Source organism: Mytilus edulis, chromosome 14 (assembly GCF_963676685.1).
Source record: "Mytilus edulis chromosome 14, xbMytEdul2.2, whole genome shotgun sequence".
NCBI lineage: Eukaryota > Metazoa > Mollusca > Bivalvia > Mytilida > Mytilidae > Mytilus > Mytilus edulis.
In genome coordinates this window covers 829,543-845,617 of record NC_092357.1, presented here as the reverse complement: position 1 = coordinate 845,617, position 16,075 = coordinate 829,543, and the positions used below count along the sequence as shown (strand labels likewise).

Here is a 16,075-nt window from a genome sequence, read left to right as displayed (position 1 = left end):
TAACAAAAGCATTCAAAAATCATTTTTTATCTCGAACTAATACACATATGTCAAAACATGACCTCCGGGATTTAAATCGATTGAAGAGTTAATCTGACAATACACGTGTAATTAAATTTCCGGTCACTGACCACTGTATTGATTTATGACATGCTATTTCCATGAGTGTTTTCCTAAGATTATCTTTTGTAGAATTTTTATAAATAATTAGTGATAAATTGTTAATGTTCATGAAAAAGTATTTTAATTGTTTACAAAACAATCAATTTGTGATTTACACTAATGAGTTTGGGTGTGTATATAAAATGAGGAGTATGGCTTCCGTTGATGATCACCTAAAAACTACTCAAACGGCGTCTTTAATCTTATTATATGTTCTTTTGAAAACAAAGAGTGAGATAAAACAAAATGAATAGAGATCAAAATTTTCTTAAATCTCTTGTATCCGAGAATAAACAATTTTGTCAGCTATTAGCGACCTGAATTACGAAACTGTCGATTGGAAATTACTCTCTTGGAAAAGCCATAGGATTTTTTTTTAATTGAAACAATTGAATAAGTAAAAATAACAGTCATTATAATAATAAAAGACTGTGACATACAAATACATCGATCTGATACTAGAATATCGATCCCCTTGTCATATTCACCCGGATTTATTTTAGCTTTACCAAGCTAAGCAAGAGTTGTGTCCCTTAGATTGTCGAACTTCCGGTGTTCGTTTGAGTCGAACTACGTGTATCTCGAAATATTTCTCTGGTCCGGCTGACTTCGACATAACGAGAGTCGACTGTAGTTACATTCTTGCCTCTTCTAGACGTCTTTGTTATTCATTAAGCGACCCTTGGTCTGACAGCGCATCATCTTATATACTAAGGTTTTGGACCATACCATTTAATTTGGACGATACCATATGTCTTATTCATATGAGTGTTTATAGAATACCTAACCCTTAATGCTGAAACGTTTGTATGACGGCCCTTATGTTTACGATTACCGATCGGAATATTTCCGGGTTTGTTAACCACAACCTGTCCGTTACTGATTTTAAATATTAAAATTTCCATAGCAATGTAAACAAAACAAAACCGAAAGTAGACAACTGTTCAATTTTCAAACTAAGCGAGTTTTAACTTCATACGATTACTAATAAGTTGAACCAACATAAAATAAAACAGGTATTCCATGTTCATCACACTACGAACTATGTGATAACTACTGCAATATTCATGAGTTGGTGCAGGACATTTGAAGAAAAAATAGAGGGTTTGTGTTTTCTACAATGTTTGTTATGAAAGTTTTCAATTTGTCACTTATCACTAATGTTGCAACCTTAAATGATACTTTACTAAATAGTATCCACACACCCAATAGAAAGCTTAATTTGTCTAGTTTGATTTAGTTGATTTACGATTTGTTATTGTAAATAATTCAATATCATTGTAAGTTTAACTTATGATCCACTGACCCATGGATTTATATTGAGATCAATGCCACAATCAATCAGTAATCTGACAATTTCTGTGTATCCTTTCCTTACAGCAATGTGGAGTGCAGTTCCATCATACTGTATAAAAAGAAAAATAACTATATTAACATAATATGAAATAAAACAGGAAGCAACCATTACATTAAAGGCACAGCTCTTTATTTTGTAGCAATTGTAGAAATCCAAGAAAAGGCATTACCTGTATACATGTACCTATGAAGCAAATCCTCATATCAATAAACTCATCATACATACCAGGATTGAATTTTGTGTTTACGCCAGACACACATTTCGTCTTCAAAAGACTCATCAGTGACGCTCTAATCCAAAAAAGTTACAAAGGCCAAATTAGGGTTTTGTGGCAAACATGATTTCTTTATTTTTAAAATTATATGAATCATTATATACATGTTTATGCTCCTTATTTAAAAAACATTCATGTATTTGTATTTATTTCTTTTATTTTTAGCTCACCTGTCAATTAAAAAGATACAGTATGCCATTCTAGCTTCGATGAAATATAAATTAATGGTCTTATATACTAAGGTTTTGGACCATACCATTTAATTTGGACGATACCATATGTCTTATTCATATGAGTGTTTATAGAATACCTAACCCTTAATGCTGAAACGTTTGAATGACGGCCCTTATGTTTACGACTACCGATCGGAATATTTCCGGGTTTGTTAACCACAACCTGTCCGTTACTGATTTTAAATATTAAAATTTCCATAGCAATGTAAACAAAACAAAACCGAAAGTAGACAACTGTTCAATTTTCAAACTAAGCGAGTTTTAACTTCATACGATTAATAATAAGTTGAACCAACATAAAATAAAACAGGTAAACCATGTTCATCACACTACGAACTATGTGATAACTACTGCAATATTCATGAGTTGGTGCAGGACATTTGAAGAAAAAATAGAGGGTTTGTGTTTTCTACAATGTTTGTTATGAAAGTTTTCAATTTGTCACTTATCACTAATGTTGCAACCTTAAATGATACTTTACTAAATAGTATCCACACACCCAATAGAAAGCTTAATTTGTCTAGTTTGATTTAGTTGATTTACGATTTGTTATTGTAAATAATTCAATATCATTGTAAGTTTAACTTATGATCCACTGACCCATTGATTTATATTGAGATCAATGCCACAATCAATCAGCAATCTGACAATTTCTGTGTATCCTTTCCTTACAGCAATGTGGAGTGCAGTTCCATCAATCTGTATAAAAAGAAAAATAACTATATTAACATAATATGAAATAAAACAGGAAGCAACCCATTACATTAAAGGCACAGCTCTTTATTTTGTAGCAATTGTAGAAATCCAAGAAAAGGCACTACCTGTTTACATGTACCTATGAAGCAAATCCTCATATCAATAAATTCATCATACATACCAGGATTGAATTTTGTGTTTACGCCAGACGCGCATTTCGTCTTCAAAAGACTCATCAGTGACGCTCTAATCCAAAAAAGTTACAAAGACCAAATTAGGGTTTTGTGGCAAACATGATTTCTTTATTTTTAAAATTATATGAATCATTATATACATGTTTATGCTCCTTATTTAAAACAAAATCATGTATTTGTATTTATTTCTTTTATTTTTAGCTCACCTGTCAATTAAAAAGATACAGTATGCCATTCTAGCTTTGATGAAATATAAATTAATGGTTTGAATTTGGAGAGCTGAATTAGTATAGACAGTACAATGTTTTATAATGCAATCAGCTAACTATTGTACAAGGAAACAACTATCCTCTAGAGTCTAAATGACACAGAAATTAACAAGTATAGGTCGCCTTATGGCTTTCAACAATAAGCTAAGCCCATTCCCTATAGTCTGCTGAAAGGACCCTAAATCACAAAAATAAAACAATTCTTTTTTTTTTTTTAATTAAAACAAATCCTTTATTGCACATTTCTCTGCTGTTTACAACTTACTCGACTCACAGCATTCAGTCTAGTATCCCTGTAAATTATTTACTGTTTAACCAGGGAGATTATACAGTAAAAATATTAGCTATTAATTATGATTAGTTATACAATAATAATATATAAATACATTGATTTTGACAATTTGTCTTTTGCAGTTTCCTCATATTACGTGATTACGGAATTTGTACTATATATTGTCCGCTATTGATTTTAGGTTTATCGTTAACCTTACCTTTGATCAAAACAAGATCACGTGAAAGTTGAGATGATCGGATAATTAAAGAATGCCACGTGTATTGATGATGAGCAGAAGGCTCTCATCTAATTTAAGTGTCTATAATGGTGAGTTTTGGAAATATTTCAATTGTTTTATGATAATTTATTGAAAGCATCATGATTTATTTTAAAGTATCAAAGAATTTCTATTCTGACATTAGATAGTACAAGGTCAATGTTCAGTAAGCATGCTGATTTGTGTACAGGTAAACCTTGATCATTTGTCACATTTAAACACACACATGAAATTTGTTTACATTGCCTATGAGTCATTCTACATGATATATATGTATAATGATATTAAATAAAAATACATTTTATGATTTATAATATAAACATAGTTATTATATATTTTTATAAACATCACACAAAAACCTACTTGTTTTTTTATCAAGTGTTTTCATACTATCAAAGTATTGTTGAAATTCTAACTTAAAAATTCTGTAAACATCAACATTTTTTTGTTTATACTCTGATGCATATGTAGATTTATGAATAGAGAACATTAATACAGTCAGAAACAGATTGATGTCATAGTAGTTTATATCATATATTTTATACCCAAGTATTAGATTTTTGAAAGAGATTATATGTGTCCCCATTTTTATTTTGTCAAGCAGTAATTTGACTTTTTTCCAAAAAGTTTGAAAGTATTGGCATGTGATGAAAAAGTGTTCATAGTTTTCTAATTGGTTGCAAATATGGCATTGGTCATCACTTTTCAGTTGCCAGATGTGCAATAGCTGTTTACAAGGAATGATATAGTGAAGTAGTTTCCACCTGAATATTTTTAACTTGTTAACTTGTAAGCTGTAAAATATAAAGTTAAGCATTTTGTACAAGTAGCTTGACGATTCTAATTTAAATTGTGTTTTCCATTTTAGAAATCCAATTGGTGTTTTTTCCTCTATATTACATGAATTAATGCTTTTATATATTTCTTTTGATGGAAGGTGTTCAATGCAGATCAATTTTGTGTTGTTTTGTGTTTTTAAGTATAGTTTTTTATTTGTTTTAACTTGAGTACAGCATGATTTATCTGATTTCATTTCCATTTGCCACTTTTCTGGTATTGCGTTTTTTATTCTCGATAGTTCTGACATCCAATTTGATTTAATTGTTAGTTTATCTAATACAATCTTTTGTGAAATGTTTCCTTCTTTGTCGATTATATCATTAATTAATAGTATTCCATTTGTTATCCAATTTGAAAATATTAAGTTTGTTTTGAAATTTTATATGCTTATTGCCCCAAATATATTGTTGTCTTATGTTAATAAAAGTTGTATTGTTTTTGTTTGAGATATTTTTTATTTTAAACTAACTTTTAATTATTTCTAAGTAAAAAAGAGGGAGTGTTTTACTAAGGTTTGGGATTGCTTTTATGCTACCTGGATTCATGTTGAATAAAGAGAAGTTTTCTCCAAATATATTAAAAAAGAAAAAGGGAATAACTTTCCAGTTCGCAAAGTGTTTGATGTTAAACGTTTGACCCAGGATAATTGTATAGCTGATAAAAAATTGTCAATATTAATCATTTTTAGGCCTCCTTCCAAATAATCTTTACATAAAGTTATCCGTTTAACTTTTTCTTTTTTATTTCCCCAAATGAAGTTGTAAATTAGTGTTTTGAATTCATTCAGAAAGTTTTTGGATATAGTTGTCACTGATACCAAGAAAGTTAAATTTGGTAGGATAAGAGATTTAATTACTGTTATTTTACCTATCATTGTAAGATTTCTTCTGTTCCAGCTATTGATTGCATCTTGAGACTTTCTTAAAATTCTTTCTGTATTTAATCTGTCGCATTCATCTTTGTTAATTCCAAAATATACCCCTAGACTTTTAATAGGTTCTTTATTCCAGTTTATATTTTCATATTTATCTTTGAAGCTTTTCAATTGGCCTAACCATATGCCCTCTGTTTTAGATCGGTTAAGTTTAAGACCTGAGAGTGTTCCAAATATTTCAATCAAGTTTAAAGCATAGCTTATTTCCTGCTTACATTTTAAAAAGAGAGTAGTATCATCTGCTAGTTGTGAAATTTTCAGACTATGTGTTTTGGAGTCTAATTTAATTTGAAATCCCTTAATACCAGTATCTTGTCTTATTCTACATGCGAGAATTTCTACTGCTATTGTGAAAATTAGAGAACTGCATGGACACCCTTGTCGTATCCCACGATATACATTGTAGGTTTCTGAAATCCAACCATTATTTAGCATACAGCCTTTAATATTTTTATATAATGTTTTAACCCATTTAATGAATGAGTTTGGGAGACCAAATTTTGTTAGGGCTTCATACATAAAGTCCCATTCTAATGAATCAAAAGCTTTTGAAAAATCAATAAAAAGTAATGCACCATCAATTTGAAAGGTTTCAGCATAATCAATAATGTCTTGGATTTGGCGTATATTAAAACCAATATATCTATTTTTGATATAACCATTTTGATCCCCATGAATTATTTTTAACAGTATTGGTTTTAAACGTTGAGCTATTGCATATGCAATGAGTTTAGTATCTACATTTAATAGTGTAATTGGTCTATAGTTATCCAGTGACAAAGGGTCTTTTTTTTTGTAAATTAAGGATATTATACCTATTTTTCGTATGGTTGTTAGTTCTCCTTCTTCATAGCATTTGTTAAAACTTCAACAGTAAATTCTTTTAGATTATTCCAAAAAGTGCGATAAAATTCTACACTTAGCCCATCTATTCCTGGAGATTTATTTAATTTCATTTGAAATATTGCCTTAGTGCATTCTTCTACTGTTAAAGGGCCCCCAAGGATTCACTTTCTATTTCTGATAGTTTGTGATCAATGTTGGTTTCATTTATGTAATTTTTTATATCTTTTAAATTTGGAGAAGTGCTTTTATATAGATTTTCATAGTATGATCTTTCTATGTTTAGAATTTCTGAGTGTTCTGTAACTATTTTCCCATCTTTAGTTTTAAGCGCTGTGATACTCTTTTTGGTTTGTCTTGATTTTTCAAGGCCCAGGAAGAATTTAGTGTTTTTCTATCCTTCTTCTAACCATTGTACTCGGGATCTTATTTGTGCACCTTTAACTTTATTTAAGTAGAGGTTTTCAAGTTTTTCTTCCATGGTTTTAATTTCTTTTCCCATAGTTGGGCTTACATTTGTTTTTTCATTTAATTTTCTTAATTTTGTTTCTAAATTTTTTATATCATTTTTATTTTCATATGATCTTTGTTTGCAATAAGTAAGAGTTGCGGTTCTTACCTCTGATTTAAACATATCCCAAAGTGTTTTCAAATTTTTGGTGAGTATTTGTTTTTTATAGTTTTCGATTAATTTATTTATGAGATCAATATATTTTTGCTCTTTAAGTATACTATTATTTATTTTAAAGAATCCCCTGCCTCTTTCTTCCGAATTTTGTCTTACTTGTAAAGAAATGGCTTGGTGATCAGTATATGATATCATTGCTGGTCGAATATCTGCTTTCATAACATGCGGTCTTATATCAGGACTTATTAGAAAGAAGTCAATTCTACTGGCTATTTTTGTATCATTTTTCCTTCTCCATGTGAATTGACTTGTATTTGGATGAAGTTCTCTCCATATATCTGTTAAATTATTTTTCTTTATTAATTTTTTTAAACTATTCACTGGTTTGTAGTTTCGAGAGATATTATTAGTTTTTTTATCATTAATTGATAGGGTTTCGTTCATGTCACCTCCAATTATAAGAATACCCAAGCGATTTTTTTCAATTATATTTTGGACCTTTTTGAAAAATTTGTTTCTGTTTTTGTGTTGATTTGGAGCATATACATTTATTAAAGTAAAAATGTTTTCATTTATTTCTATGGTAATCAAAATTATTCTGCCTTCTGTATCTTTTATCTCATTTATTGTCTTACATTTTAAATTATTTTTCACATAGATTGATACCCCTTTTGATTGTGTGTTACCATAACTATGGAACATTTTGCCATCAAACTCATTATTTATAGTTTTTTCATTTTTTTTCTATAAAATGTGACTCTTGCATGAAAAGAATATTACATTTTTGATTTTTTGTCCATAATTGTAATCTTTCTCTTTTCTGTTTTTGGCCTAAACCTTGACAGTTTAGTGATATTATATGTAGATTTTCACCCATTGTTAAATTTTGAGTTTAGATGTTTTGTTAGCATAAATGCTGAAAAAAGATATATTTGTTTCATCTGATCTTTACAACATATTTTCATTAGTTTGATTTTATGATTACTATAAAAACAATGGTACACAATTATGTGTGAGATAAGTGCATATAATAAATAGAATATAAACACAAACTTGACAGTGTACATGAATGTAAATAAAACATAACACAAACAGATATAAGCATGCATGCATGTAGTTGAACATATATTTTTATTTACTTGTTCAATATATACATTAGATTTTTCTTTTGCTACTTCAACATATTTTGAGACTATATACATGATATATATACACTGAAAAAACAGATATATTTTATTCATAACATGTGTTTTAATTTTATGGTTATTTATTTTTAGATCTGATGTTTTGGCAGAAGTAAATGTATGAATTTTTTGGACCATGTACATAGTGTGGAAATTTACAATCAATTTAGAAGCAATCGGAATGTTTATATTTAGCAAAATCGGTACTTGTGTATATCTACATAATCTATGAAGGAACATATTTGCTGATAATCTGGGACTTGCAAAGGATGGATGGATGGATTTTTTCATGTGGATTAAAATTTGACTTTTGAAGTATTCCTAATATGTGGATTAAATAAGATATCCAAATCTTTTTAATGTGAAATGGAAAAGGACAAAGTATGAATTCTAATATGTGAATTAAAACTGATGGATACTTTGTTATAGAGCAAGCATATATCATGGAGAGTTTATAGCTGTTAACTATAAAAATCAACAGAAAAAGTGATTTTAGACTGATGTGATTTAATGAATTGGTATTTATCAAAGATATTTTCTTTATGAACTTTAATTTTGTTGGATTTCTCTTATTCATTTTATCTTTATTTCTACTTCGAGCAGCTAGTGTTTTCCTTTTACACAGTTCAAGTATATGTGTTATTATTGTGTTTATTTCATTTATCATGTTTATATGATTCTTTATTATGTTTATACAAGTAAAAAGCATCATAATAAATTTTATTATCAAAACAGCTTTCCGTATATATTTATTTATACCTGCAAATATTATTTTTGTGGTAATTTCATCACAACTTGACTTGTTCCAATATGTTATTTGGTGAATAGCATATTCAGAATAGAGACATTTATATATTGATTTTGTGATATTCAGCAAAGGGGTCATTTGAAATCCAACTCTTTTTACAATATGTCTTATACACAATTTATTACATATATATATCTTATCCTTTATATTTCTTGTAATACTATTTTCAAGGTGTATATAATCTGAAATTATATCACACTCTGACTTATTTTTTTTTATTTTTTTTTTCTTGACTAAAAACAAAAATAGACAAACAAATAAAAAATATAATACAGTATTTACAATAATTCATAGGTGTATTTTATATTTGGACAAATTGTGTGTTTGGATCGTTATGTGTTATGATCAGATGTCCTTGGTTTTGATAACACAATTCAAAGGAGAAAACTAATGGTCTAATTGATGTAAAAAAAAAAGAATGTGTCCAAAGTACACGGATGTCCCACTCGCACTATCATTTTCCATGTTCAATGGACCGTGAAATTGGGTAAACAAATCTAATTTGGCATTACAATTAGAAAGATATTACCATAGGGAACATGTGTACTCAGTTTCAAGTTGATTGGACTTCAACTTCATCAAAAACTACCTTGACCAAAAACTTTAACCTGGAACTCACACTATCATTTTCTATGTTCAGTGGACCATGAAATTGGGGTCAAAAGTCTTATTTGCCTTTTAAATTAGAAAGATCATATAATGAGGAACATATGTTTCAAGTGGGACTTCAGCTTCATCAAAAACTACCTTGACCAAAAAATTTAACCTGAAGCGGGACAGACAAACGAACGATCGAACGGACGCACAGACCAGAAAACATAATGCCCCTTTACTATCGTAGGTGGGACATACAAATTGAATAAAAAAACAAATATGTAACGTTAACACAGCAACAAACGACAACCACGGAATTACAGGCACATACATACAGAATGTGGCATGGTTAAACATATTAGCGAGCATGGCTTTTTTTCCTGTTTTATAATTTGTACAATCAAATTTCTGTACATTATATTTTGAAAATATTGAATGATGTAAATTCAGAAATTATTGCAATGTTTTTATAAGGCAACTTTGAGTATCGCAATAATAGGAACTCACATTCTAAAATATATACATATAACTGTACAAATATGCAGATTTTTCTGTAATCGCAATTATTAATCTCACTTTTCTTTCCATTCTTCGAAAACTGCAATATTAAATGTACCCAATAATCATGATAGTTTCTTAATTTAATGAAGTATCTGTACCAGCAATAAAATTTATTTACACATACATGACAGATATTAATTATTATACAATAATATACTGAACTTGCTAGCTAAAACGTCTTGTGGATTAATGCTATAGATATTGAAGTATTCTTGTCATACATTTTGTAGGATAAATTTGGAAAAAGGAGATACAAAACAATGACAAGCATGACAATGTAGTTAAACATAATACATAAATTTAAATACAAGTTTATTACAAAATATAAATTATAGGCACATCTGGGTTTTTCATTTAGTTTTAAAGTTTTATAAAAGTAGTCAACCTTATTAAAAGGTGTGTGGAAAATTAAATTCTTGTTCAAATGTTGAATGACGACATTATTAAATAAGGACAGGGGAATTATTTTGTTAGCATTTTAACAGTAACTTCTTGAAGAAATATGTTTGCACTGACTTTTGATTACTTTTCGCACGTTGAAAATTTCATCATTTAATATATATTATATTTGCATTTCCATATTTCAGGGATTATGAACTGCAGTGAGACAGCAGCATAAAGTTACTCATAACTTATCATGGTCATAACGGAAGATCTGGTCAAAATTTGTTTAGAAAGCCACCAAATATATGTCCATGAAAAGTAGAAAAAAAGACAGCAATTCTATATTTTGTACTAAACAGAAGCAGTGACTGTTTCAAGACCAAATAAATTGGAATTTAGTGTTGTTATGTTGAGAGACTGTGGAATATTAACTGGACAATTTAGCTCCTTTTTCATCATCATGTATCATTGAAGTTGATGTTTATCAATTTAAAGAGCTTTTACCTCAGTTAAAATGAATTCTGATTACAGGCAGTTTGGAGATTTGTGAATTTTTGTGAAAAGGGAAGTAAAACAGCATAGACTCGCACTAAGCATAACATCACACTGGTACCCGATATATGATATTGATGTCGTTATTTTTTAGTACAGTATTAAAAGAAGATTTGGTTTGATTTTCATTTAAAAGCAATCGTACGACTTTTAACAATGAAAACAAACTATAAAGAATGTGGCGGTGTTAAACATATAAGTCAGCTCTCAACCTGGAACAGTGGTTTAACAGCACACAATAGGATCATACTATACAACTCAGTTAACAAAAAGCTTAACTTATTAGATCGGTACAAAGCAATTAAACATCAAATAAAAATATAGACCGTGATATTTATACATCCTTTGTCCCTAATAACAAAAATTACACACATTACAGATATGAGAATAACTTATTTATGATAGGAACGGAGTTATCACAAGGTAATAGTTTTTGTATTTTAAATGTAAAGTCTGACATTCAAACGTGTTATGTTTTAGAAGCTTTACTGGCGCCAACTGTCGAAGCTATAATCCCTACAATCAAAATGACACTAGATATGGTTGTCCGTTGTGGTTTTTTTTTTCAAAACAATGTTAAATTGCATTAATTTGGTTTTATACTGAAAGGCACTGGCTATTTGCTTGACACGTATTGTTTGATAATTTTAAAATATTCATACAACGAATATAGATCATACGAATTAACTGCAGTGATGGAAATTGTAAGCCGTTGCTGCATATATCTGATGTGGTCATGGCCTGAACAAAAAGCATCTGTAGTAACATGCAAAATACAAATACGTTATTCACTTCCCTGAAAAAAGTAAAATGTTAAGTTTTGAACATTATGCTACATATTTAAAAAAATGTAGGCCATAGTTACTTTCGATGGAGCCGTTTTAATCATATAAATGACTACAACTTCATGACTTAAGAGATAATAATGTTACGTTGATAATGTCAACATAAATTATTTTGTCCGATCCGTCTAAGCAGACACAGACTTGTTTAATAAGTCTGATAAATAAATGACGTAAACTTGACGTGCAATTAACTGATTGACGACGGATTGTTGACAGCTAACTGATCACTAAAATAGTAAAGCCTAACGTTGTAAGTACGATGACCTCTTCGTTGTATGCGAACGTTATTGACATGAAATTCAAATTCTCATCTTGTAGAATGATTAAACTCGTTTACCGTAATTTATATCTTTATTATGTTTTACATTTTGGGAATAAAGGCAACAGTTTTCGTTTAAGCTGATATATACGTAAATTTATCTAGAATACATTTCGTTACTTACAGTTCGACGTGCACTGAAACGTTGTAAGCCCCAAAAGTTAATTCTTATTATAAGGAAGTCTTGAAGATCATACATGTTATTTCCTTGATATTAAATATGCTAATAAGGAATTCATGTGTCATCTCATTTAGTATATTTGATGACCTTAATATCTTCCTTTTATTAACATAGAACCATTAAGGTTTTCAAATATAAAAATATAGATAAAAATTGAGAAGTTTAATATTTATTCATACGCCAAAAACAACTTTCGTCAGTTAACTCAATAATGTATCTGCAGCTTGACACTGTTGAACATCAAATTGAAGATGAAAAAGGAATGCATGCTAAATATACCTACTATAAGTGAGAAAAGATCATAAACGCTTTGCATATTCTCATTGACAACACACATTTGCGTTTTGGCAATAGTCTCCAATACAATTAAGGTCAAACTCATTAAAGATCCGTCTAAAAAAATTAAAAGTTTGAAAATTTTAACCATATTGTTTTCTTGATGATTAATATTTCTTAACGGAACAATCAGGAATCACGTCAACGTACTGTGTATATGCACCAACGGCACAAACGTTGAATATATACAATGTAAACTCATTTTATTTATACGCTGGCGTACTTTTTGGTTCAATCTAATATACTTTAACTCTTTGTCAATGTGTCTACAGTATCCTATCGCAATGAACGCGTTTATGTATCACTAGTAAATCCTCAAGCCAATGATTTCTAGATCACAAACTAATTAAAAACTGTACAGTCAAGCAATTACATAGAAATAGGTACTTGGTTTGGAAATTTGGTTTTCTCGGTAAAAATCTTACCTCAAGCAGGTTTCACATCTTTTTGTTTACGACGAACTTGGTTTTCTAGCGTTGGAAATGAGATTCGGTATTTTTTTATGAATACTAGGTAGGTCATAGCCAGAAATTAGTAGTGCTTTTGCTAATTAACATTCATAATATGTAAATGAGAATTGCACCACGTGATAATAGTGTGTACTGGACTGGCTTGATATCACTAAAATCTTTAAAACACGGATTTTATAAGTTGCCAATCAAAGAGTTCTTGTTTACAATCTTTTTGATATTTCCGTAAAGTTGTCAGGCGGTCAAGATCAAAACAATGAACGCGAATTTATTGAATTTTTCATGTTTTCGTGAGTGTATTCTTCTTGAAATAGGGGCATTCCAACTTTACGTGGGAACCTACAGTTCAACGACTACACATACAAGGTTTGGACTTGCTTATTCTTTGGACATTCAAGTTTAAAATTTGACCCCGGCAACCTGTTTTTTTAATGACCTTGTCAGCCAACTTTCAGCACAAAGTTTGCAAATTTGACGTTTCAGCCATTTCAGCCTGTATTTTACACTGCAATGTTAAAAGCCTCTCGCTTCGGTTTTTAAAATAGCTCAAGAACCTTGGTTTTTGCAACAACAGTCATTATGTTTCGTTTAAATGGTGTATATTGTTGTGTTAATTTGTTTTCTGCCCCGGCAACCTGTCTAAAACTTAAATTAAAATTAACACAGACATTATTTCAAAATTCCCTATCATTTTAATATAACTTTCCCGCATCCGATTTCTTTAGTATAATATTCAAATGAGCAAAGTGGCGTTTATTTCTGGATATGTTTGACACAGCAACTGTCTTTACATTTAAATTCGACAATACCTCCTTATTTCAAATTTTCAATTACAAATACGTTTTGCAGGATCTCAATATGTCAAGTCTAAACCTACTGATTGCATCTACGCTAGTTCTAAAAACACTTCCCTGCGAAATGTGTTATCCAAACGTTCGAAATATCGTGAGCCTAAATCCATCAATTGGAAACTTCAAGATACAGGGGTCTGTTGTTCAACTTGTAGTAAGTACTAACGAATCGTTAAATTCTCAATCATTCCATCAATAATAACCATATAATTAGTGTATTGCTCAACTTGTCGTTAATTTTTTCAAGTCGTTAAAAATGCTTCAACTGTCGTTAAACTTAATCCACCTCTTTGAGGTGTATTATATTTTAATCATACGATTAAACATCAAAGATGGCTGCTGTACCGATGCAAACATTGACTTTTGCTCGAAATATGAGACGTTTAAGAGATATTTATCTCCTGGAAAGAGATTTTAGCCATGACCAGCAATGAAAGAGCTTAAGATTTGAAATAAACACAATATATTTGCTAAGAGTTGAGTTGAAACATAAATTGAAAAGAGGTTTGACAAGATGGGGCGAAGGATCGGACGCATACATACAATGGTCATTTAATAACAGAAAGAAATTGCACATTTCGGCAGTTTTTCCTGATCCCTTTTTTCCGTTCCTATCTTACCGCTCAGTAACAGTGTCGATTGCAAAGACTAAATGTAAAGACGGGCCATATTAGTGAGGTATCATTCAACAACAAATTATGACGAACAGCTTTCATAAATAATAAATGTTACCATAGCATTAATGTACAGGCCATGGCCATAAGTGATTTCCAAAGCAAGTCTTTGCTAATTTCCCATTTTTTCCTAGTTCACATATTAGCACATTCAGTAGCGCCCTTGACCTAACTGTTTACGTAGGTAAATTATAATGGAAAAATTCGTCCCCCAGATAGTTCGGACCTTACATTTTTTCATCTTTAAACAGAGTTTTTAAACATCATATATTTTTCCCCCCTTTAGCAAAATATGTGAGCTTGACGAGGATTTAAAATCATGGGCGGATCAAGCCACTTTTGGGGGTTCCAACGATGCCTAAGATAAAAGGGTTGTTCCAACCATATGTCAGATTTGCTCTAAATGCTTTGGTTTTTGATTTTTAAGCCAAAAACTGCATTTTACCCCTATGTTCTATTTTTAGCAGTGGTGGCCATCTTAGTTTGATAACCGGGTCACCGGACACATTTTTTAAACTAGATACTCCAAAGATGATTGTGGCCAAGTTTTGATTAATTTTGCCATGTAGTTTCAGAGGAGACGATTTTTGTAAAAGATTACTAAGATTAACGAAAAAATGGTTAAAAATTGACTATAAAGGGCAATAACTCCTAAAGGGGTCAACTGACCATTTCAGTCATTTGACTTATTTGTAAATCTTACTTTACTGAACATTATTTCTGTTTACAGTTTATCTCTATCTATAATAATATTCAAGATAATAACCAAAAACAGTAAAATGTCCATAAAATTACCAATTAAGGGGAGCAACTTAACAGCGGCATGTCCAATTCATCATTCAGGGCAGATAGATATTGACCTGATAAACAATTTTACCTTGTCAGATTCAGGGGCGTAGCTAGGTATTCTGTCAACTTTAGGCACCAATCGGCAGGGGGGTCTGGTTATGTACAAAAATATTAAATTTACTGGTTATTTAATCATAATAAGTATATATATATACACATGATGAAAAGTTCGAAAAATTATTAATAATTCACTATAACATCTGACTGGTGAATTAGATAACGCTCAGTACAATCGGAAATATGAAGAAAATAAATACTTACAATATGCATTGCCTAACTGTAAATAAGCGTATCCCTTTAATTAAGCAGTACACCCTGTTTGGTATTTTCATATCTATACCGTTCTGATTGATATAGATACAGGAAGATGTGGTGTGAGTCCCAATGAGACAACTCTCCATCCAAATAACAATTTATAAAAGCAAAGCATTATAGTTAAATGTACGGCCTTCAACACGGAGCCTTAGCTCACACCGAACAACAAGC

The 16,075-nt window shown here is 30.2% G+C and overlaps 1 long non-coding RNA gene across 1 annotated transcript; it reads left to right on the top strand.

Moving 5' to 3' along the window:
- Window positions 1–6,921: 6,921 nt before the first annotated feature.
- Window positions 6,922–8,899, top strand: LOC139502946 (uncharacterized). Its single transcript, XR_011658978.1, has 2 exons — window positions 6,922–7,012; window positions 8,259–8,899. It is a non-coding gene; the product is annotated as an uncharacterized lncRNA (long non-coding RNA).
- Window positions 8,900–16,075: the final 7,176 nt, after the last annotated feature.